The following is a 25,176-nucleotide window of genomic DNA, read 5'->3' on the forward strand; positions in this document are numbered from 1 at the left end:
AAGGACTGAATATTTTTAGACACTAGAACTAAGCAGATGGCGAAGGATGTAGAAGATCAATAACTCTAGTTTTTGTAAAGTTTACAGTTTTGCTTTTTTTTTTTTTTTTTTTTTTTTTTTTTTTTTTTCCTCCCAGTGTATTTCAAAATGCAATGAGAAGAATATAAAATTTCATAGAATGAAATGGGAGCAAACTGCACTGACCTGGGTGCTTTCTACAAGAACATTTTTCGAGCATATCTTTGAAAGCAAGCCATGCACTTGCTCCAGCTGTACTTGAGAGCGCTCCCTTTGTTAATTTAATTGTACTCATGTTGCTGGTTGGTAAAAGGTCTTGGACAGATGTGTGTTCATCTGACGTTCTTCCAAGCATGTCTGCGTGGTCAAACTTGAAAGGTTTTTGGGAGCTGAAAGTTATCCCATCAGGAACCAGAAACAACACCATCTGCTTTAGGTGACTAAGCACACTTCAAGAATAGACACCTCCCTCCTTCTGGGCTAAAGCATCCATGTTTTGTTGGGCTTTTCCTGGCACCCCTTCTGAGGTGCAGAGGAAGGGGAAAACATGAAAAAAGCTCTGGCCGCAACACAGTTTTCACTGCCACTTCAGGAGCCTGAGGACTTCACTAAGAGCCAAGCAGAACCAGGCACTGGCTCACAGGCTGGTGTCAGGGCTGGAAGTAGGGCCTCCTGTTCCACAGCAGGGCCACTTCACAGGAGAAACCTGTTTCTTGCTTTGTTACCCTAAGCGAGTCCCTCTGTCCTCCTGAATGTTGTGAACAGCTAAAGGCCAGGGACAAAGAGGCTGGTCAGCGAGCAGATCCTGCTGTAGCTTTTCATCCACGGCTGCTGACCGTTCTGGCCCCTAACTTCTGCTCGCTAAGGGAAATGCCCGCACCCTGCCAGGGAGGAGGAGCTGACTGGGGCCCCGTCATTCATTTCCATGACCTTGAGAGTAGGGCAGTCCCTAAAACCTGGATGTTTTGTGGTGTTTTTTTTTTTTTTTTTTTTTTTTTTTTTTTTTTTTTTTTTTTCCAAGAGACATAAGGCAGCTGAGGTTTATGTGGTATTTTTAGGGCTCGCGACATCCTCGAGCTGTTTGCACTCGATGCTGGCAAGGCAAGCACCACATGGCTGCCATCTTGTACTCAGCAAGGGCCGGGGGGGAGCAGGACCACAGGCCTGCAGCTCCCCTGAGACCTCGAGGGCTTCCCTGCCTCAGGCCTTGCTAGCGAGGCTCCTCATGCAGGCAGGAGGCCATGAGGAGCCACGTGGCCCAGGGTGGCGATGCTCTTCTCACACCCTCCTCAAAGAGTTACAGTGGGGCTTCCAGCCAGATCTTCCCTGCCCAAAAGGGGGCCCACTAAAGTGTCTCGGTGCCACCTCTAGCAGCTGTCCCCTCCACCCGAGCAGTGTCAGCCTTGGAGCTGAGCCAACATCTACGTGTGGAAGCTGTTCCCTCCTCCAACCTTCTGGACCTTAGGCAAAAGAGCTACTAAATGAACCATACTGACACCAATACCGCAATCAATTTGTTAATAAGGATCAGAGACAGACTCCGCTGCTGGGAGGAGGAGGAGAGGGGAGAGGAGATCATTATTTTTAATTTAAATAAATCAATATGTTAATAGGGAAAAGGATGCACCCCGCACAAGGATGGTGGGAGGAGGAAGGCAAATGAGTACAGCTCTTTTTTGGGGGACGGGAGGGTGAGGGGGTGGTACCATGTAGTTTGTCATTAGCCTGGGTTAAAAAAAAAAAAAAAAAAAAAAAAAAGAAAAGAAAAGAAAGAAAATATATTTAATATAAAAAGAGTGGGAGTAGACAACTTTAAAAGTCCAGTAATAGCAAATAACTAATTATACCCATCTGAGACTTCGGAGCGTGCCTGGCTCTTCTCTTTCTTTAAAACAAATTAAAGAAAAAGGAAAGCTTGATTCCCAGGAGGGCTTATCTAAGGCCTCTCATCTCCAATACACATCTAAGGGGACAGGGAAAATATCTTTTATCACTTAAATCTCCCTGAAATTTAAGACCAGCTGGGAATTTTTTTATGTGGATATGATTCATTAAATTCATATCATTCCAAAGAAACCTTCCTGCCGGTTTATCTTTGCCACTGCAGTCATCTCTCCAGAAAAGCACAGTTTCCTGAATGTTGTCAACCTGGACAGCTCAATTTTTGGCTGAAGGTTAGATTTCATTCGGAAACTATGGAACTGGCCCCACATTTTTCTTTTCAGGGAACTGGTACGTGCAAATCATTCTCTAAGGCAACTTTTTCCCCTCTGCTGAGACAATAGGAAAATCCTGCACCGCCGTACCAGTTCCAGCCATTCGGCTTCTCAGTCCTGAGAGGTGGGGATTTTTTTATTTTTTTTTCGTGATTTGTTTCAATATTTATATATTATACTTGGAGGTTTAGCGTCTTTGATCAAATATAGGTACAAGCTGGGCTCCGAGAGCAGGCTCAGAGAGCAGCCGCATCCAGCTTCCGCTGGGATCAAATGCAGTAAGTTTGTATTTTGGCAATCTTTGGAGCTGCTCTGTGCAGTGATGTACGAGCTGATAAATAGCGGGCTGTGGCGGAGTTATTATCCCGGTGTAGCGTGTGGCTGCCAAAACGCGCTGAGCAGCGCTCTGCGGAGTTTTCTTCGCAGGCAGGGAAATGTATGTTTTACATAATGAGCTTCTTCATATATCGTGCCACAAAAGTTACTAGGGAGACGGGTCCGTCTTAAGCATGAAGAAAAACAAAGGGAAGTTCACGTGGCAAGATCGCTCCTCGCTGGCTCCGTCTAGCAGCCGATGTGGAGGCTGGGGAGGCACTTCCAAGGGCGATGGCTTGAAAAGCGGAGGCGAGCCAGGGCACCCGGGCGGTGGGGAGCGAAAGGCTTTGGGAAGAGGTCAGGCGGAGGGCAGGGTGGATTGAGTTCAGGGGCGGCAGTGGAAGAAAGGACGCGCGGCCCCGACAGATGCTGGCCGCGTTGTTCGGCGCACTGTCGGGGGGCACGTGAGTGCCATGGTGATGGGTGCGCTCCCACATCCCGAATAAAGGAGCCCTGAGATGGGGGGCTCTGGCGAGGGGGAAGGCTGACGGATCCCAGCCCAGGCAAACACTTCAAATCAGGCTGCGTCTAGAGCTTGTGAATTTAAAAATAACTGCTGGTGGTGGCACAGAAGCAAGTAACCCAGAACTCCCCGAATTTACCCCAGAGTTTACAGCTTTCACCCTGAGAGGTTTCTTTCCTCTGAGCCATTGCGCAGACACAGCTCTGGCTTTTGAACAGCTCTGTAGGATAGGGCAGAGCCTGTCCCTGGGCTCCCTGTTTTAAACACTTCTTTTCCTAAGCAGGCACCTGAGCACGTCCAGCTTTTGTGTTTCATCAGGTATAAAAGTGTAAATTTTTCCTATTTCCTGGTTTACTCCATATAAGTTCACAACTTCCCTATATTTTATCTCTACTTATTACTTGAAGATTTACAGTTTTATTTCTAAGGTTCAGAAAATTCAACTTGTGCAAATATTTCTGTTAGTAAAGGCTGCATTATCTGGTTTAGATACAGATGTAGCCTGGGGATTCAAACTAGGCTTTTTAGCACATTTCCAAAATTCTCACAGACCTCCACTACCTCAAACACAGTAAACATGATTAAAAGTATCAGCTCCTCTCACCAGATTCCTCTGGGAATATCAGATCTAAAGTAGATGATTAAACTGAAACCCTGCTTTTCAATTCAACCCAAGTTAGCAGCCGGGATCCTCTGGTTGCGATTGGAAGCAATCATCAGCCTTTAGGGACCAGATTCACACGGGAATCACCGGCAAGGGCTCATGCCACAGATTTACTTTGGCTTTCTAGCTACTACACACGATACAGCTCTCTGCCGATCTCCAAATGCAGCCAGTAATATTAGCTAGCAACCTGCACGAAATATTCATAAATCATATATTTTTTTTAAAAGCCTAGCAAAACAGTAAACATTCTTTTGGTAGGATATTCCTCAAATTACAAAATCTCTTTACTTATTCAGTAATGGCTTTTGCTTTAGGACCCCATGCTGTCAGCACAAGAACAGTTTTTACCAGCGGGCAATATTTTGCTGCTGCCTTTGGACCAGCAATTAGAACAACTAACAGATATAGTCCAGACAATAGCCAACTTATCAGCAGAAAATGAATTTGCATTTCTCTCCACATGCCTTATATTACAAAGATTCGGTGTCATACAATAACCAACACAAAATAAGCAAGGTATAATTTTAAGGTCTTTAGAGCAGCGACCTTCCATTTTTTATACTGTACCTGTACAAATGCTTTTAAGGTTTTTAAAAGGTTTTGAGCCTCCTGTTCATAGCTTTTGACCACTCTTATGATAAAAGTATCAAATTATTACTTATATATAATATGCATAATTATTTTATAATGTATATACTAATATATATATACTAAGATTAATACTGAAATATGTACTATTGTATTATATATTATTATGTATTATGCTTTGTACATTGTAACCTATATATTATATCTTATATATCATATATTGTGTATTATATAATGTTTATATGTATGTATTTATTATATGAAGGCAGTATTCACTCGTCTCCACACATGAGCAGACATGTTTTGCACGTTATGTGCGTCTGTGTGTTGTGCAGACATACATCAGCAGCGTGCTATCAATGCATAACAATATTGGGAACTGCTGGGTTTTAAGCATACGGGTTAGAGGAATTTCTTTACAGATGCAGTAATTACATAAACAAAATAGATTATGAAAGTCTACATTGGTATAAGGTGCTTTCTATTAAGGAAAGTACTATGAAAAAAATATTAGTAACTGAACCTAATTATTGGTGATGAAAGTCATTTCATTTCAAACATCCTATTAACTAAAATCCATACATAGAAAATATTGGCTGCTTGCACCAATCCCCATTATAAGAACCAGTGAAATCCCTTTGCAAAAAAAGGGAAGACTACAGCTTAAACCTTAAGTACTTCGATAAAAATATAAGATCGGTTTCATCCCAAAGTACAAATCCCAATCTTCATCTAAAACTGCCTGACCCTAAAATATATTCAGAGCTTGTTCTAATCACGGGAGATGTATTCTGAATAGGACAGCCCTCTATCATCTGCTAAGTCTCTTTAAGTCATCGTTTTCACTGTATCTGAAAAATTAATTCCTTTTCAGAAATATTCTCATCTTCTAGTAAAAGAAAAAAAAAAAAAAAGAAAATAAAAAAAAAGCTTTTTTGATGTAGAGTGACAGGATTATGAAGTGACCCTTCAGGTCAGAAGGAGACTTTTCCTTTTCTCATCAAGGAAATCAATTTCTAAGTCCAAGTCTCTTAAAATAATATATTCTTGTGGCACGCATACAGCTTTTTTTGATCTGCTATGAAAAGAATAAGAGGTAAAGAGGATCAGGGGTGGCGATGGAATATTATAATCTGCCACACTCACACATCAGCCTTTCACTAAGTAATTCCAGATAAATTGAGGATTTACATATTTAAGATTAAATGGGGAAAGAGTAGCAATGCATAAATAGAAGAATACAAAGATACAATTTCAGGAAGTTAACTCTTAAAAACTTAATGTTACTTGGTATTTGATACCCTTCTCCTGTCCCACCCCACCTTTTTTTAAAGCACATAATGTTTATTAGGAAATAGCCAGGATAATCTCTTTTAGATCAACCAAGCACAAACACAGATGCCTTAGGGTTTCTCTCCTCCACCCCTCCCACCTTCACTACTGAAAAAATACCAATTACCATGACAAGAAACAGTTAAATGCCTCCAAAGACACATACACACAGCAGATGGAAAACAGGAGGAAACCAGCTGGAAGTGTGTTTCCCTTAGAACTGTTTTTAACAGCCTGTGCACAAATAATGTCTCACTAATACGCAGATAAAAATAAAACATAAATATTTAAAAGGTGACTGGTCAAAGCAACAAGATGGCATTTGATATGGGAACTTTCCCTCTTCTATTACCTTTGGTGCCCATACTCCAGGTAATGGTTCAGAGACGTCCTGAACCAGGTCTGTGATTCAGGGAGAGTCTAACTTTAACATGAAAGCTCTGGTAACAGCAGTAACCTTTTGGTACTGTTATTTGTAAGGCACATGTGCTTGCTTTGTTTTTTATTACTCACCTGTTCAGCCTTTGCTTTTATGTCGAGCTTCCTGTGCTGAGGGCTTCCCGACACAGCCTCCCGGTGCTGTGTGCCCCAGCTGAGCTCCAGGAGCTGTTGTTCACACCAGTGCAAGACAAGGAGTCCAGCCTTTAAACGGTGACTTCTGCTCTGGGATGCTCAACCAGAAGCATTTTAAAGGAGCTTGTTTCCCAGAAAATGCAAAGCACTTACTTTCTGATAACAGGGATATTTTAAAAATGCCCCACATAGTAATCTGATTCCTGTAATCCATATTTACCACCAAACATCTTGGCTTGGCCCCTCCAAAATCCACACAGTATCCACGCTTCCTAATACTGTTGCCATTAAGGAGAGCAAAATCAGTGGAGATGAGGAGAAATGGAAATGCTCATGTCCCTTTCTCACTGAAGCAATATAAGAGAGGGCAGAAGAAAGTGCAGAGCATTATTTCAAGAAATAACAGGGACCTATGGCACTATAATCAAGGCAAGGACAGCTAGCTGTAGGGACAGTGAGGATGGGAAGCCAGCAGTTCTTCCCTAGTATTCCCTGGGCCAGGAACATTTGAGATATATCCTGCTTGTCCTGTCTTTGATCCTAATGACTTAATTAGCAGCTAGAACAATCTCAAGCATGGCGTGCCAGTTGCTTACTTAGATCCTTCCTTTTACAGTCGCTTCTCTGCTGAGCCCCATTAGGCAGCCCAGCACTCTCCAGGAATTCAGCAAAGCAGATCTTTAGCTGGTGTTAATTGTTCTAAGTCCGTTTACTTCAAAGAAACTACTCTACCTTACAGTGCCCAGAAATTTGACCCAGTTTCACTTCTCTGCATTATGCGGTCTCTCGGTGGAGGAACAGATGCATTCCCTATGCTCTGGGTCTGAAGCTTTAAGTCATTCCACACATTTCTGAGAATCTGAAAAAAATGTGGATTCTTTGGAACAAATACATCCTGAACACGATGACTTACAGCAGTGAAAGAAGTTTCAAGTTCCAGAACATAATGCAGAAAAGTAGCAATAACCAAAATCCAGAAAGGACCAGAAAATCCTCTCATTAGACATCTAAATGACAGGGGAAGACAGATGAACATGTTAGCACTTGGAGGAATCTTGGCCAGAATGGCATGAGGCCATCAAACATGCCCTATATGCAACTGGTTACACAAGTAACCCAGAGCAATCTGGCACGAGCAAGGATTTAATGATTTGGACCAGTAAAAGATGGCTGCATGTCTGATGAGTCTGAATGTGAAACGCATGAGTCTGATGGTGAAACACAAGGTTTTTATTTTACTTGTTGTTGTTGTTGTTGTTATTATTTTTATTTTTTTTTACATTTTTTCTTACATGCATTCAGCACCTATAGAAGTCCTTGAGCCTTGGCCAATATCACTCTGTGTTTAGGTAGAGTCTGAGTCTGGTTGCAGGGGACAGCTGTAGCACAGGCAGTAGCAACAAAGGCACTGGGAGGTAAGGAAGGAGGGTAAGTAACTGGTGGTCTTTGAGGCAAACACAGGGAGAGAATGGTTTTACTCAGGTGGTGTCAGAAGGGTCAGTGGCTAAGGACGAGCACTTCTCAGAAGCTTTTCTTGGTACAATTCTGGCAGCACATCACTTGGCTTTGCCACAACATTAGCACCATTTTAAAGTTGTTTTTAGTGCTTAATTTCCTCATTAAAAGTCTACAGAAAAAGAAAGATGTTTCCTCTGATGTTTCTTTCCCTCCATGAATGAACTATACTTTTGTCTGTTTTTATTTTTGTACTGCCATATTTATACCTAACACCTTCAAACACATATTATTTTAGAGATCTGATACCATCTAGTGTTATTGCTGGCTTTTCACATCTTACACTTATCAAGTAACCACAGTCAGCAACATGTCAGAGTTCATCACTGCACCACGTCAGTAGTAAAATAAAACCTGCTTCCCACCCAGTATCTATATTTACACACCCCACAGGTGGGTGGTGAAATTTACAGTTCATCTAGGAAATTTGCTCTTCTTTAATCTCTGGAAATTAGTTTATCTCTATGTATACTTATCATTATTATCTAGTGCCTCGCCACTGATTTGTTTCAGCCCCTGTAGCACATAGGCTGGGATTATTAATAACAAACACATGTATTTATAAACAGCCTATGTACAATCTTGGGCACACAAGGGTCAAGGGTACATTTACTTTGAAGCAACCAATATTTCATCCTGTTGTTCAGTGAATTAGATGAGATTTTAATTTGCAATCAGTGACTGGTGCAAAGTCTTCCTAAATATTCATAGTTACTAAAAGCTGGTGCTGTCTAGGAGGGAGATGCTTGGATTATTTCATACTAAAAAATCAACAAGAAGAGCCAGTCTCTGCTGGACAAAACAATGTGTTCATCTGTTTGGGCACAGAGAGCTTTAAAACACAATGTGCTGCTGAACCGAAAAGACACAGAAATACAGTATATTCAGAAAGGTGAAAAAGAAAGAAAGAAACAGTGTGGTTAGTATTATAAAAGATGGTGGATTAGTATCCATGGAGACTCCTTTCTTTTCTTTATTCACCCAACATCTACCGGACGATTGGTGATTTCTGTACAACATCCCAACACTGCCTTAATTTGGACAGACAGCAAACACCTTTGTAGCTAAAAGGGTAGTTTGGACTCCGTGTCCCTCAGCTCAAGGCCTCTCTTGTATAATTGGGATGTATGTCAGTTATGATAGTAACGTCTGCAGCAGGGCCACTTGCCTACTTTAGAAGTAGACTGGTGGCCGTCAATACTTTTAAGTCACTCAGCAACCTAGAAACAGCAATCTATAGGAGGTTCATATTTATTGCTACTCCTTTCAAGCAATTTACTATCTACAAAGGACATTATTCTTTAAGGATTAAGTGCTTCATTGGAATCAGAGGAAGGGGAGTTTGTTATTTCACAGCTTTGTGTAACATAAAATTAGGATATTTTTCAGGGCTGTGTTTCAGTTACTTATGACTGCTGGCAGTGGGTACTAAATCCTTTTACACGTTAAAGGTGTAGTTTTCTGTGATGCTTACACATGCTAAATTCCTGGGACTGGGAAACAGATACTTGTCTTTTAGGAGCACTTTTGTACACACAACTTCTTACTATACAGGCCATATGAATGAGATCAGCTTAGAGGGGAAACACTTTTGTGCCTCTAATAAGAAGGTAAAGAACAAGAAAAAGAGTGACAAGGCTTTTCTAGAGTGGACTGCCTCCGAAACATGAGGTGTTGGTGTGTGAATGTTAATAAATTTTTATATTAGAGAAACAATGCAGCAATTAGGAAGAGTTGCCTCGTGCCTTTATTGTGTTCAAAATGTATGGTTAATTTATAAAGCAACCACTAAAAGTTAGTACATTTCATATGTGACTGTCCACACTCAGAACAAAAGTGTGTCGAACACTGATTTAGCTGAAGCACACCAGCCCCAATGCACACGTAGACCTGACCAAATCCACCAGAAGTTGCTGCAGTTGATCAATGGCTTGACCAAGACGGTAGAGTTGTCAGAGCACGCTGTCAGATGTGGTTGTGAGAACAAGCATTATGGACAACTTCAACTAACAATAATAACAAGCATCTACCTTTACGGAGTTCAGCTCTGAGGGGCCACAAAGAGGCCGGATCCAGCAGAGAGGCTGCCCTCAGGCAAAGGGATGGCGACAAGATGCTGGATACACCTGTACCCATCACAAAGCCGGTGCCCCACCTTGTAGCCCCAACTGGAAGCAGATGAATAGGCACCAGTACTACTAACTCAGGGATCTTTAAGGGTTTACTCAAGCCAATTATGCTATGGTAACATAGAGGTTACAAAGACAAGAAAATGTCGATACCAAAGAGGGACAGTCACAGCCTCAGGGCCAACCACTAATGAGAATTAGCAACGCGTGTCCCTATGCCTACTGTGTAGGAACTGAATAACACCACTATGCATGATATGACCCCAAATGTATTTACTCTTCCCATTCCTCATGGTCATTTTCCCCCTAGCTTCCCCTCTATTATTTCAGTTAAAACTTTTTTGATCTCTGTGTTGTGAAATCTCTATGGCCATGCTCATTCTGTTTCTGCCAGTGCACGTGCAACAGCGCTGTTGGGAAGTTTTCAAGAGGTAGGCTACCTGGAAATAAAGTGTTATGGTTTTATTTATTTATTTTTTTCCCTACAGTAGCACTTTTCAAGTGTTAAGAATGGCCTGGATATCATCTTTTCATTTTTTTTTTTCCATGAAAAATATGTTGACAACTCTTATTTTGAAACAGTCTTATCAAAGAAAAAGAGAAAAAAAGCAGCTGTTTCAAACTCTTTGAAGCAAAGCTGACTAAAATACCTCAAGATTTTTGTTCTACTTAAATGTTTCATTTTCCTTTATATGACAAGAGGACTGGAAGCAAGTCCTCTCCTTTGACCTGGCATTAGATTTTTGGGGGAATGACATCTCTTCTGACTGATGCCTTGAGGAATTCCAAGCAACAGAATCCCCTCATGTGAGCACAGGACTTCAATGTCACCAGCACATGTAGCAACCAGCATATTTATAACAGTTTTTGACGACAACAGTTCAGTCTACCTCAGCTGATATCCCAAAGTCAACAACATATGCCCATTTTTTTCCACTCTTGTAACACACGTGGGCTTTTCAGCCACAAGTACTTTCTGTGTTTAAATTAAACATATGATATAGCTATAAACTGAAATGCTTTCCTTGTGAAAGGTTCCCTGATAGACTGCAATAATTATTTGCTTTTACACAGTTTCAGAAGGTATGTAAAAGCCTCTCAGTTTGACACAGACACAGCTTGGGTGTTTTTATTTTTAACAAAGCAAGCTCTTGAAGTATCCTTATTTTTACTGTTTTGACTGTATTACCAGCTGAAATGTGAATATCCTTTGAGATCCATCATGTCACCTATAGTTATCTGAAATGCTGCTCTTAATTCATTGCACACAGAAATAAATATACAAATCCAGTCTGACAGTCTCATTTTATGACAGTTCTCAGTCGCATGGGAGATGTGTACCACCAAACTGTGTTTACTAAACTGTATTTACCAAAACGTATTTACTAAACATATATTAAAAACCTGTTCTGTATGACTACTTGGATTAGAAAACATGTTTCAGGAACGCGTCTACAAAAGCACAGTCCAATCAATGTTCCTTGCCCTAATACAGATCTAATAAAAATGTTCACGAAATTCTTCAGGGTTTGCTGTCTTTCAATTTCTCCCCCTCAGGTGCTTCCCTCCCAGGGGACTGGTTGTTTTAAAAACAAATCTAACTATGAGTCTTGTTTTTCCTGGAAAATCTCCAGATAAGCACAAGGTGAAATCACTTTTTTTTTTTTTTTTTTTCCCTCATCAGAGCTATTTCTTTATATCTTTGACATTGCTTTTATTCTTTTAAATTAAAGAGGGAATCTGTAAATCTCTGCAACTGCAAAGGACTGAATTGCAGCTCCACCTGGGAAAGGCCATGGTTTACAGCAAAGCTTATAGCTCTGGAGATGAACACGGTGGCTCCCAGCTCACACAGGACGTAATGGGCTTTCCAAGCCACTGCCTTAATGGCTCGTTTCTCCCTGCATAGGTGTGGCCACGCTAATGCTCTGGAACAGTCTGGTAATGGTAAGTCATATGTTGTGTGGACAGGGTCAAGGGAGGAAAGGGGAAAACGTGCCATTTTCCACCACTTACCACCACTTCCCAATTTAGAAGTGAGGCAAGGTCTGTGGAAAAAAAGGCATTACCTAGCACAGCACACCTGTGTTCTCTCCTGCCATCAGGCTGTCACAACTACAATAACATGACTGGTACAGGCTTCGAAGAGACAGAGCTGAATCACCCAGAAATTCAGCAGGAGAGCCTTCTGGGCTGTTGTGGAGCATCTAGAAAGACCTACTTAAAATTACTGGAAGGTACCACAGCGCTCCCAGCAAGAGGCAGACTGCTTTGTGGAGCCCCTTCTCTCTGTAAGGTAAGGAGTGCATCCGCACACACTGACTGAAGCACAGCAAAGCCTAGAGTTGCTCAGGGCTTTCTTGATGTGTTTGCATAATTGTGGTTTTTCAGACCAAAAGTGGAAGGTAAACTTCATAAAAGCCTGACCTGACGGCCTTCACAGCTGGAGCATGTTGGGAATCACTCCTGGCACCGAAAAGGTTAATTGTCTCCTGCTGTGAGGTAGGAGTCTAGAAAAGGATACCACATTTGGTGGGAATTATAGTAAATGAGGTTTTCTTTATAGCACTGCTCATTCTCAACATGTTGAAAGGGCATTAGTTCACAGTCACTTTCTCTGGAATTATCAAATCTGCTCAGGAAGCCTTCATTAGGATATTAAACAAGACTTAATAAGTGAAAGTGATTTGCATCGCTGATAATCGTGTGCATTAATCAAGCAAGCTTCTGTCTCTCTCTCTGCAATATGTTTCATGTTGCATTGTAAAGCCTCTTTAATTCTGTAGGGCTTCTTAAAAAGGAAACGTTACATTTAGAAAGCCATTTTTAAAATGATTTACTTAGCAAAGATCACTATAAATAATGTTCAACTCACTCCTCAGCTTTAACCATCAATATAATTAATACTGAGGGGTTTGTATCAGGGATATGGACCAGATGTGTTCCCATTTATCAGATATAGATTGCACTTACTCTAATAAATGTGTTTTCATTCTGAGTAACTTTTGAAACCAAATAACTGCATGTAGCACTTTAATCTGAAGTCACAATTTTAGGCTAAGGCATTTATTTCTCATGCCATGCAGGACCGTGCAAGCTTTCACTACATCATTTCACACACCAGAGTCACACCCATGGTTCTTAATGAAATTGTGTGGCTAATATCCCCCACTACTCAGTAATTCCAAGGTAACTTTGGATGATCTGCTCTTAGGTGTAATTCATACCTTGCATTTCTCCAGCATCTTCCTTCCCAAGATCTCACAGTGCGTGGAAATAGGTTTAAGTTTCAGAACACCCCACAAGACAAACATTTTGCACACTTGCAAACCAAGACTCAGAGGATAAGTGTCTTTGCCTATATGGGCAAATCCCTGAGAAAACAGAATGAAAACCTTAAAAAACAAAAGGCCTATTCTGCTGCTCTCACCACTGGCCTACACTGCAGCAGTGTTGGCCACCCTCTCTAGTACAAGCCCACAAACACCAGGAGGGCTTTGCACACAAGTGCCACTCGGACACTCCACAGCCAAGGGAATAATTTTAATTTCTCTAACATGGAAAAAGTGTCAATATCATTATTTTTCCACCAAAAGTCTCACCTAGGATAGCTTTAAGGAAAATCATTTCACAAGAGCCAGCAGCCTCTGTGAAAATATGGCAAAATGAATAATTATTGCTTATAGCGCAGCAGTCAGGAAGGACTGGGGTTATGGTCTGTAAATATACAATGAGGACCAACACCATAGTCTAAGTAAGGAATAACATTGGTGTCAGGGTGAAGAAAAGAAGCACAGCACTTAAATTAGCTCACCCATGGGAGTGACCTCTGATCCACCAAACTGATAATGGTGGCAGGAGGTGCTTATGCATCTATGGAGGTGGACAGATCAGAGCCTTAGCAACTGAGATCCTGCTAGGCTACATGTGATACGTCTGTCCTTCTGATCCTGGAGAAAAATCAGAGGAGGAAATTACCTCAGTTGGTGGGAGTACATGGTCCTCTTTTTCTGCAGGTCTGATGATTTGGTCCACTCCCCAGGAGAAGCAGCCATTGTTTCTCAACGCTTGTTGCATGTACTTTTTGCAGCTGTCCTCACTGCATCTCATGGTATTTACATCCTACTGAGACCTGCAAACATCATTTAAGAAACAATCACTGAAATTAAGACCACGAGAGTATTTATTGCTTTCAAAAAAAAAAAAAAAGCTGTTTGCTGGAGAACTTGTTTGCGTTCACTCGGGCTGAGCACATTGCTTAAATGGAGCTAAAGAGATGATGTTTCTATAAAGTTGTGGAGGCTCAATTCATTCTAATGGCCTGAAACATGAATTATGTGCCCTGCTTCACTACCTTCATGGATCAGTAAGCTGCTGTAGCTCAGATGGAAGCATTTATCTGAAGAGAGAAAGGCGTTATTCCCCACTTACTGCTGATTTCCTGCTGTTTGTGTCTATATAGGTGTTCATGTGTGTTGCTTTCCAGATATCAGGTGTTAAGCTTCATAGGTCTCTCTGACCAGTTCCCTTTGTTTTCTAGAGTATATTTGAGAAGACTGTCTTCCAGTAATTCTTTTCTGTTTTCAATATCGAGTTTTATGGTTGGGCTATTCATGTGGGTGCAAAGCTGTGCCTCGAAGCTTTGAAATCCGTTATGTGGATTCACTCTGATGATAACCAAATGGGAAAAATATTTCGGTGTCCACTTATAAGAGCACAAATGCAACCATATTTTTTCCCCTAACTGCTGTATAAAAGTTTTAAATTTTCAAAACGGGAACATGACATTTAAGCACCCAAATCAGTGCTTTGATGTTTAAATGGATTTGGCCATTTATTTTTCCAGTATGCTGGGAGTTGCACTGGAGGTCAGTGCGGCAGGCTTGCCCAAGCATGGTCCATTACCCTCTGCAGCAGCAGCAGGCATGGAACAAAGGGACCCCTTCATTATCACGCACAAGGAAAACCCTGGCAGAGGCTGAAAGAAGGTAATGAGTATATCTACAGTGAACAAATACAGTGGTGTACAAAGATACCCAAACTAGCTCTAATTGACAAAATGCAGTTTCTCTACATGGCATTGCGCCGTGCCATGTAAACATAGCCTAAACCTGTGGTTAGGGTGGTACCTTCCTGGGAATTCTGGGCAAAGTTAGCTTTAGGGCCAAGACTCCCTCCATTTAGCTCTGACAACTGGAAGATTTGAGCAAAAGCTGATGATATTCCTCTATTCTGAATTACTGTTGCCAACTGTATCAGTCTTAAAGCCCCTGCTCCTGGGATCATATGATTTGCTGAGAATCTCTACTCTCATTTAATAATAAAAAGGTAATTTCCATCAATGATGCAGAGGAAAGCTTGGAAGCATGACCAGAATATGTCCTGAAACCTCTCCTCTCCTGCCAAAAAATCCCTCAGAGGTAATAAAAGGAGCCTAAAAGGTATTATTTTTAATCTTCCAATATTTAAGCCAATGACATAATTCTCCGCGCTGCAGAATCTTATGATTTTTGAGCACTCAGAAGTATTAATAATGCAGTCTAAAACAGATATTTGTGAAAAGACAGCACTAAATAGCACAGGGGAGAGGCAGATGAGGCCTTCAGAATAGCAGAGCAGGGCTGGGGAGGGAGGGAGGGGGAACGGACACACGCTGTACTGCTAAATAAAACAGGCCCTGGATGCATCTCTGTTCAGAGGCCAACTGGAACGAAATGGCCAGTGTCCATCTACATAAATTTGCTTTCCCCCCAAACGGGGTGGCTGCCTTCAAAATGCCCACCGGGACGAGTCCCTGGCTAGTGCAGGGAGCTATAGCACTGCTGGGAGAGCGCTGGTGGGTGTAAGCCACAACCGAGCCAAGAAGCCTGCTGACAGTCGAACAATATAGGTAGTCATATCCTAGTGCTCAGCCCCGCTTTATTTACTGCCGCAAGCTCCTGGTATCATAAGAAGGGCACGCTGCAGGGCTGCAGACTCAGGTAGCTGGGGAATGGGGCATACGCAGAAGCCCTGAGACAGCGGAGGCTGTGATGGGGCTGCGGGATGATGGAAAGGGGTAAGAGAAGCACAGAGCGAGGGAGTGTTTGGCAGGTGGGAAAAGAAAAGCACGAGGAGCCAGAAGGCAGCAAAATGTGCATGTCTCTTAACACAAAGCTGGAATGATTTTCTCAGCCGAAAAGCACAAGTGCCCTTTTCACAATAAAACGTTACTACACAGCTTGTTTCCCACCATCTCCATGTTTGTAGAAGTTCCCCGATAAATATAAGCCTTGCTAAGCCAGATCGACATATTACCCAGAAAGAATTAAGTACACTCTTCTTTACACATCACATTCAAAACTCAGGCGAGATGATACCAACCAACTGCTTTCAGGAAAACACACACACATAAAACCACACACAAAACCTCATCTACAACAAGATTGTTGGTTTAGGTTTAATTGGAGTAAATGCTCTTGTAAAAGGGATTCATATATGATTTCTCAGCCTGCTAGAATTCATGGGTAATATTGGCGTCAAATACAATTCTGTACGATTTTAAAATGGAGGAGTCTGTCCAAATATAGGGTCTGACTCTTATCTCCATTGCCTCTAACTTTCACTCCCCCTCCAAAAGGATTGCACATTAGAGACAAATACTCAAATTTGGAGCAAAATTTGGATGAGGCATTTTTGGAGGACTCATCTCATGGCCTGAGGCCAAGTCTAGTAATATGTTTTTACAACCACAGGGCGCAAATGCAGAAGGATCTAGGCAGAAACATTTTTATTTAGTGGAGAAAGTAAAGCAGAAAACTCTGGCCTTTGAGACACAGGAGGAAGCAAGGAAGTTGATTGAGCTAACATAATCAAAGCACCCAGACTCTGCCAGAAGCCTTGGATATCACCTGTTTTTAACTGTGCAGGCCAGAAGGTCAGATATAAATTGCAATAATTACTTTCAGAAATTAGAGCAAGCAGTCAGCAGTAGTGGCGTGGGCTCCTCGTAGAACATGGGTATGATTCTGGCGATCGTGATGTGGAAATAATGACAAGAGGAAATCCTTTCATGGCTTTGTGTAAGCCTTGCCACGGATTCCCCCAGCCACTAGCTTTCTCACTGTCATGCCTTAATTAATTGCCAATCCCCGTTTGGTGGCCCAGTTGCAGTGGGATCCTCTCCCACAAACTGACTTCTGTAGAAACCCCACTCCTCTCCCCAGAGGCACCTTCTGAAACCTGCAGCAGACAAGAGCTCACTGGTAATTTCTATAATGATGTGCCAGTGGTACTAAGATACTTGCCTTCTTGCTGGGAGCACTTGGATAACCTGTCAGTGTCTGTTATGTTTCCATGTCATATCATATTTTATGTGACACTGCCTACAGGGCTGCATATATGGAGTTTCATGAGCCCCTTTCCAGTGGTCATAGGCGGGTGTTTGGAGCAATAATATTTTTTTTTACAACTTTTGGGGTAATATAAAACATTTTGGGATTTAGAATAACAGAACTGACCTCAAATGGGGACTTTGCTGTTGGCCTGATGTGTGGCTCATCGTGGAAAGGACAAGAAATGTTCCTGCTGCCCTTCACGGTAAGCTATCACAAGGATCCAGCAGCCACATGCAATTCTGGCACAGTGATCAACTCATTTGTACTCATCTTTCCTGTCATTTGCCTTGTGATCTGCTTAGCAATGTCCTCTTGGTGAACCTGACATTACATCCTAAATCTACAGGTCTTTTTTTTTTTTTTCAGTATTACCACTCTCACATGCTGCAAGCTCAGCGTTGATGGTGAAAAGTACTCAAGTAGGAGAAAAACAGATTAACCAATAAATAAGCACACAATTGACTGCAATTAATAGCAATGAGACTTCATCATAAAGGCAGTAAATTGAAGGAGAATCATTACAGTTGATTTTTCAAAGTAGGTAATGTTTTGGATTTACAGTACCCTAGTACAATAGCAACTGCATCTTTCTTCTTGTTGGAGGTGGACTGTGGACAGAGAGGAAGAAAGAAGAAGGAAGGACAACTGGTGTTGTTCACTTTCTATTTTGATTAAATCTGGGTAATACATCTTGTTCAAGGAAATCTCAAATACCAGTAAGGACCAGACAGAAATTACCAAGGTTGTGGGAGACCAGAGTTTGAAATACTTTCACACACAAAATTAAAAAACAAACAAACAAACAAACAAACAAACAAAAAAACACTTTTATAGATTGGTATTAGTTTATACACATTTATAAGAAAGTTAATCACTCTTACTTCTTTAAAGAGGTGAGGATAGCCTAAAGTCCATTAGGGCTGAAAAATGTCTGTGACAGTGCCAGAGCCAAAGATGGAACCAAGTGGCAACAAATCCCAAATCTTTGCTCTGACAAATATTTAATACTTCCTCTCAAATGTTAAGAAGTATATTCCTGGGTTACATTACGCTCCTGGGTTACACAGCCTCTTAGTGGCCAAAATCTAAGTTGTATCAAGCTCTAAGCAAAATAGGAGGTTCCAGAATCACCCATGCTAGTGAAAAGTAGAGATTTCATGTTCATTTGCCTGTGATAACCTCCACCTCCAAAGAAAATAACTCATTTCAAAAATGATTTTATTACAAAAACACCAGAAAAAGACTCCTTTCTTAAATGAAGTTATAAAATGATTTTTACCACATCCTTCCGCATCTCCCTTTTCTACGGATCAGAACGACAGGAACCAGATGCTAAGCCAGAAAGGACATTGTTCCACCTGCAACATCTGGCTCGTTGGCAAGCTGTACGGGAAGCTTCAAAGTTGCATCTCTGCCTCTCACATGGTAAGGCTGCTGGTCGATTGCTTTATCTTCCTGGATGTAATTTTCCTTTGATTCACCTATAATTCTGAGGAACTGATGCATTTGTATCCATTTTGAATAAGGTCCTGTACAAATGCCACATTTGATCTCTAGGCAGATCCTTTTATTTCCTTTTATATGTTCTCTACTTTAATTCATGCACTAGCTTTACTGCTGCTCGGCTACATCGTGGTTGATACTTGCACACACGCCATAGCCTTTTTTCCCTACATGAAGTTAAATATCCAGGCTCTCAGCCATGCAAAACCAAGTAGAAATTAAAATGCTTTTCTTAGTATTTCTCCTTGCTGCAGTGAGACATTTTTAGAGGCGAGGTAGCCTCCTGTTACTTACTAACATTCCTGAATCACTCCTTTCCTCTACTCCTCAGTCCTCTCCTATGAGACTTTTTCTACCTCTCTGTTTCCTGTAAGCATTAAATCAAGCAAGTCAAACATTAAAGTCACTTCGACATGAAGCAGAAAAAGCAAGAAGGCAGTTAAGACTGGGCACCACACTCCTCAGAACCAGCTGCTCTAGCGAGGTAACAACAAATTTCAGCTGTTTCCAAGCACTTTGATGTTGAAGGAGCAAAAAGCCCTTGTCCCTACAAAATAGTGAGATAATCCCAACAGCGGAGAACGACACAAACCACGTACATACAGCACAACCATGTTCTGACTGGGCTCTCTAGAGGGTGCTGTGAAACATTCTGTTAATTAATAGGAAAGGAGTAATAATTCATTAGTATTCATTCATTTCAGATTTAAATCCTGATTAGAAATGTATCCTGCCCTACAGCTATCTTGATTTTTTTTTTTTTAATCTGTGCTGGAATCTGTAACAGGGAATGGGATTTCCCCTTTGCTCTGCTCTTCTCTTCCTCCACCTGCCTTGCCGTCAGACAGAGATCTATTTTCCCAGCTACAGAATTCCTGCTCTGAGGTAGGTAAAATCTGAGTGTGGGATGATGAGATGTGGCCTAAGAAAAGTATTTTTCCTTAAAGGGCCATTTTTTTTCAGGTTCTGTACCTGGGGCCAACCAAAACCCAGAAGCTGCTTCAAACCAACATAACCCATGACAGCAGGGCAAGTCATTAGTCCACAGAAAGCAATTAGTACTTTCCAAGAAGTGGCACAGAAGTACTTGCCTCATGTTTTTGCTTTAAACACACATGGGCAGGCTCAATTTCATGGTGGATGGACATAGATCTACTCCTCAGCTCAGCAAGCAATTCCCAAGGAAGAGGGACTTGCACCTTTGCCTTTGTCTAAGTACCAAGCTCAAGGAAAAATGCTTTGTAACCTACAAAGTAATAAAAAGTAAAAATCAGTGGAGCTGAGGAGTGTAACTGGCAGAAACATGGAGTAATTTTTAGCCTTTACTGGATGCCTTCAATTGTTGTGGTTTTGTTTGTTTGTTTTTTCTCAGAAAAAGCACAGTCCTTACTCTGTACTGTTCAATATTGCCACGGTAGTTTACAATTATAAGCAGCCATGAGTGAGTTTGAACTCATTTATTACTTTTTTTTTTCCCCACCCATTTTCCTCATCTCTGTAGTTGGCTATGTAGGAATACAAGTATATGCTGGGTTGGACTAATTTCCCCTGCAGTCTGTACAGACCACCTTTTGCAGTCCAACACTATGGTACCCAACATCAGAGGAGCACACGTGGACAGCCACAGCATGAGGCCGTGATGCTAGAAGTGAGCTGACTCACCCGTTTGGCAGCATAAAGCACTGCTCAAATAGCAGCTTGCATCATGCCACACTGACACCAAAGTTACTATTTCAGTACAGAAATACTCATGAAAAGCTACACACCACAGTGATGTAGTGATGCCTGGTAGTTGATAATCTCTATTATGATGCAGCCACAGACGTTTGGTGGAAAAAATAGTTTGCCGGCATTATCTGCTTGACTCATAAAGAAAATAAGAGCCAAATACAATCAGAGAATAATAGCTTCCATGGGAATCTAGGTGTCTTCGATATGTGTTTAGTAATACGCACTTTTGAGAAGCAGAGGGGCAGCACTCCTAACCCCAATGGATCCTGGGCATCGCAGATTCCCTGGGTAGGTGTTGGCTGGTGTCAAGTACTGCCCAGTCCTTACAGGCCAAGTGGCAGCAGCTGGCTGCCTCCCCACCCTCTCATGTCTCTTTCTGTCCAGGTGAACCAAATGACTACTTCTCCCGCTCTGGAGATACCATTTTTCTCTCAAATTGCCCAATTGGCCAGTGTAGTTAAGCCCAAATTAAAGAGGTCTTTACTTATTTTGCTCCAGACTGGAAGAAAGTTTTGTGTACTGAAAGCCACACCTGATTTTCTATCCTGACCTAGAAGCAGAAACTCTTCTTCCAAGCCTTGTCCCCCTTCCAATGTGTTCTTCACATTTTCATGTCCTGCAGAAAGTTTGCCTTGCAGAAGGGTATCACCTGGAAAAGGGAATAGCCATGGAGAAGAATCACTTTTTGCAGGAGATCCCCTTTTCTGCTATCATTATTAACCAAGACGTTCAATAACTCTGTTGATAATGTCACCTGCCACACAATGCTCTCTGGTATCTTCGGGAAAGGTCACAAAGAGCAGCCTACGATCTGGGAACCTGACAGGTACTAGAAAGTTTAGACAGCATAGAAGACTTGGCCAGCAGAGGTGAGAGGCATGGAAATCAAACATGCAAAAGAAGTGATTACAGGTTTCCTCCAGAGTCACAAGTCATCTAAGTGCCAGTGAAGCCTCTGTTTCTGAATCCTTCCCTAATGCTGGTGGACTATGTAGAAATACAGGGGTTTGGTCAGACCAACACTGCCTTGCTCAGCTTTCCCAATACATCTTTGCTCTCCTGCATTTTTAAGCTGTAATGATGAAGATAATTCTACAACATTGAGCTTTAGCTTCTGAATAAAATATTTTATCTTGCAGTCGAAAAAGACTTAGTGTTTCTCTCCACATATATGATTTTATGAGTTTTCCTTCCTCCCTTATAGTAACATCGAAGTTCTTCAATGGTCAGAAACTTCAGGCCTATTTTTGAGTGTCAAGGACCACAAGAAAATAATCCCCTGTGAAGTGTGTGTGTGCTCAGCACCTTTGAAAATCAGACACGCTCATGCTTAGCTATCAAAATGACTGGCAGCAGGCATATCCCTAGACAGTGTGATCTATATAAAAGTTTTCCTCCTTCAAACCCTTGTCACTAATTCCAAATCACATTCCTTCAAAACCCTGTCAAAAACATATTAAATTTCTACACATTTCAGTTCACCTTTTCTACAGAAGAACAGTTTAATCCACCCTGCTCAGCCTGGTTAGGCTATCCATATTCTCCATTCAATTAGGCCAGCTCTGTTTTTGATCACATCAGTACCAGAACAAACATCATTTCTCAGGCACAGTCTCAGGACATTTACCTTGTAATGTCTCCACTCAAACTTTTCCATCTTGATGCTTCGTCTTCTGTTCCTCAGTCCTCTTCCTACATTCCCTATTATTTTCAAAAGACACGTTTCTATATTGCCCTATGAGACCTTCCTCCACTGCCTCAAAATTCGGTGGCAATTCCTCTTCTCTTCAGCCATCACCCTTCACACATACATTTGCAAAAATCAACATCATCCTGCTTGTGAAGGCAGTGACGCTGTTCTTTCGTAAACCACTGTTTATGTTTCTTTCCTCTGTGTAGTCTTTCCCAGGAAAAAATGGGATGACATAAGGTGTCAACGGTGGTTGGAGAATTCTCCCTGTTTCTGTAGAGTTTGCTTACAACAGGCAGCCTTGCACATGTGCACCCACCCACACATAATATTTTTATAGCAAACTGAGTCCATCTAGTAGATGGAGATCAAAAGGGCTATGCTGACCTGTCACATATCCACCAAACACCCAGGAGAAAATCTTGGCATTAACCTTCAATAAATGAATGGAATATATTGCAAATAATAAAATGGCTAAATATAGGCACAGTCTATGAATTAAACATTGCCTAACTTTGCATGATGCTAATTTATTTCAGCATATCTTGATGATTGTGCTGTGACTGTGTCCTTCTGAATGTGTTTTAATTGTCCAGTGGTTGTCCTTTACAATCCAGCTGCTGGCTACTGTAAAATATACTGTAATTCATGTCAATACTGCATATACAACTATACACACATAGTGTATACTGGACATGGATTACGTTTTGTTTGGTACAGGTAGATAGGCATACACGTACACAAGCACTCATTTATTTCAGTAAAAAGAGAGGAAAGCTCAGTCTATTGAAATGATTAGAAATGCTGCTGGTAGAGTAACTCCATGTGTATCACATGTCTGAGACTAAAGTTTTATTTGTATTTCCTAAAAATAAAGCATTAGCATTCCCTGTGCAGAGGAATATTATCTTATTCTCAGGTTTACATCTCTATATTCAGCCTTCTATAAAAACTGGAGGCGTTAGCCAAGACAAAAGCAACCTTCATTGGGTGCTGTACAACTACAGAAAAATAATTAGCCGCTGCTCCAAAGGCAGTCTAACCCAGAAAAGAAATGACAACAGTTGGAAAGCAAACAGAGAGAGGGGACTTGCCGAAGTCCCAGGCGCACGGCAGTTATTCTGCTCCTGTAGGCTTCTGCCTGAAAGCAGGATGGCACTAACACCAGACAAGCCATGGGACAGCCATGGAAGAGGAGAAACCAAGCTCCACATCTCCTTGTGGTAGGCTGCCGAAGGCCCCAAGCCAAGCCAGGAGGATGTGCTGAGCCTGCCCCTGGCTGGAGTGCCATCAAAAGGCACTTGTTCCAAGGCAGGGACATCCCTTCCTGTATGCATAAAGGGTGCACACTTAGCTAAACGATGCTTGGCGTTACGAACACCTTGATATGTACACAGCACAACCAGTTATGGCACAGCCATGACTGTATGGCATATGACTTTGTCCTCACATGTTCATTTCAAATACAGGTGCACCTTGAGCTCCATGCTTCTTTTATCCAGAAAGGCTGTTTGACCCATAAACACACTTTTCACTTTTTTGCTACTCTTAGAAGCCCTTCTTTGTCTCAGAACTAGTTACTGAGTGGGACTTTCAAATGCTCCAAGAGCTTTTCCCCCCTCTGCTCCCAGAGCTTTACCTAATGCACCAAGGAAAATGCGCCAACACTTTTGCACCAGACATCGTGCACATCATCAATGTGAAGCTGACTTTTTTGCCAAGACACAAAAATTCACATTTCCTGCCTTCCTTGTGTCCTAAATGGACAGTCACCTGGAAGGAAGCTGCAAAATGAAGCAAAGAAGATACATTTGCCATTGATCACCCTTAGAGGACACTAGCACCCAAGCCATAGCAGCCTAGAAAACCTACTGAACCAAACCAGGCACAAAATATTCTTGTTTATTGTGCCTCTCCCTAAATCCAGTTACGCAAACCCTGCCCAGGGTTCTCAGGCACCACTCTCAATGGACTGAGTCATGCAAATCAGGGCTGGAGAGGGCTTTGGCCCTTCTGTTGAAATTTGTCTTCAGCGCTATCACCATTTCCATGCTTTTCATGATATTTTCTTTCCAACGCCAAATACGGACTATTTTGTCGCTTTAAATCTGCAGGTAAGAAGATTAGCTAGCTTTGGAACATGGCAATGCGCTTTTGAGCAAGTGGCAAACACCACCTCAAACATGCAGCCCTGAAAGACGTGCTCAGTAAACTCATACGGCTTTTCTGGAATAAAGAATTGAGCTTCCTATTGCTCTCTCCCGTGTAAGTGTAAGGCTCATTATGGAAGCCAGTTTCACCAGTTCACCCCCATGTTTACCAAACCTACATACTGAGAGCCTAGAGAAATAAAAGAAAATGCTGAAGTGGATAAAATAATAAACATTGGGGATTGTATGTTTAATTCATGCGGCAAATTACCAGAGATTACTTGTACAAGTAGCCTGCAATGTCCTCAAAAATATTCTTTAACTGAGGAAAAGTTTTCTGACCTTTGGAGGAAATGCTTGCTTCTAGCTATGACTAAAAAGAGATTTCCTTCTTTCTCTGTTGTGTTAAGAATCTTTTCTTCTTATAAAGAAGGCACCACAGTGGTTTATAACTGTCATAAAAGCCTGCAATCCTTTTGAGGTTAAGCTACTCAGCTATTCAACTTTTACTACAGAAACTTTGAAATTCAAAAAGAAAAAATAATGTAAGTTTTTGAAGGACATGTGTTGCTGTAGGTGATCCTGTTAATTAAAAGTGATTGCCTGCTAGGAAATCATACTTTAAAAAGTTTCATGAATTTATTAGAACCCTGAAGGTATCTTTGTATGCACAGGGCTTTACATGCCATTTATGCAATTTTGTTTCAGATCTGTTTAAAGCTTCACTGACGCTCCCAGAGCAGGGAACAGCACTGCCAGCATTTGTATGTATTTTGGCTAATTGAATTATGTGAAAATACATACTAATGAAGCTTTACCAGTGATGTTTGCTGAGGATAGTTTAAGTCTA

General features: G+C 41.6%; 1 long non-coding RNA gene across 3 annotated transcripts; it reads left to right on the forward strand.

The window, feature by feature from the left end:
* The first annotated feature begins 11,997 nt into the window (after positions 1 to 11,997).
* LOC311435002 lies at positions 11,998 to 21,341 on the forward strand. 3 transcript variants are annotated; one of them, XR_014691871.1, is made up of 8 exons: positions 11,998 to 12,172; positions 12,268 to 12,378; positions 14,723 to 14,864; positions 17,361 to 17,454; positions 17,619 to 17,789; positions 18,567 to 18,677; positions 19,543 to 19,640; positions 19,719 to 21,341. It is a non-coding gene; the product is annotated as an uncharacterized lncRNA (long non-coding RNA). The 3 variants fall into 3 exon arrangements; XR_014691870.1 differs by having other exon boundaries at positions 17,619 to 18,677; XR_014691872.1 differs by lacking the exon at positions 17,361 to 17,454 and having other exon boundaries at positions 17,619 to 18,677.
* Positions 21,342 to 25,176: the final 3,835 nt, after the last annotated feature.

Source organism: Aythya ferina, assembly GCF_964211825.1.
Source record: "Aythya ferina genome assembly, chromosome: 3".
Taxonomy (NCBI): domain Eukaryota; kingdom Metazoa; phylum Chordata; class Aves; order Anseriformes; family Anatidae; genus Aythya; species Aythya ferina.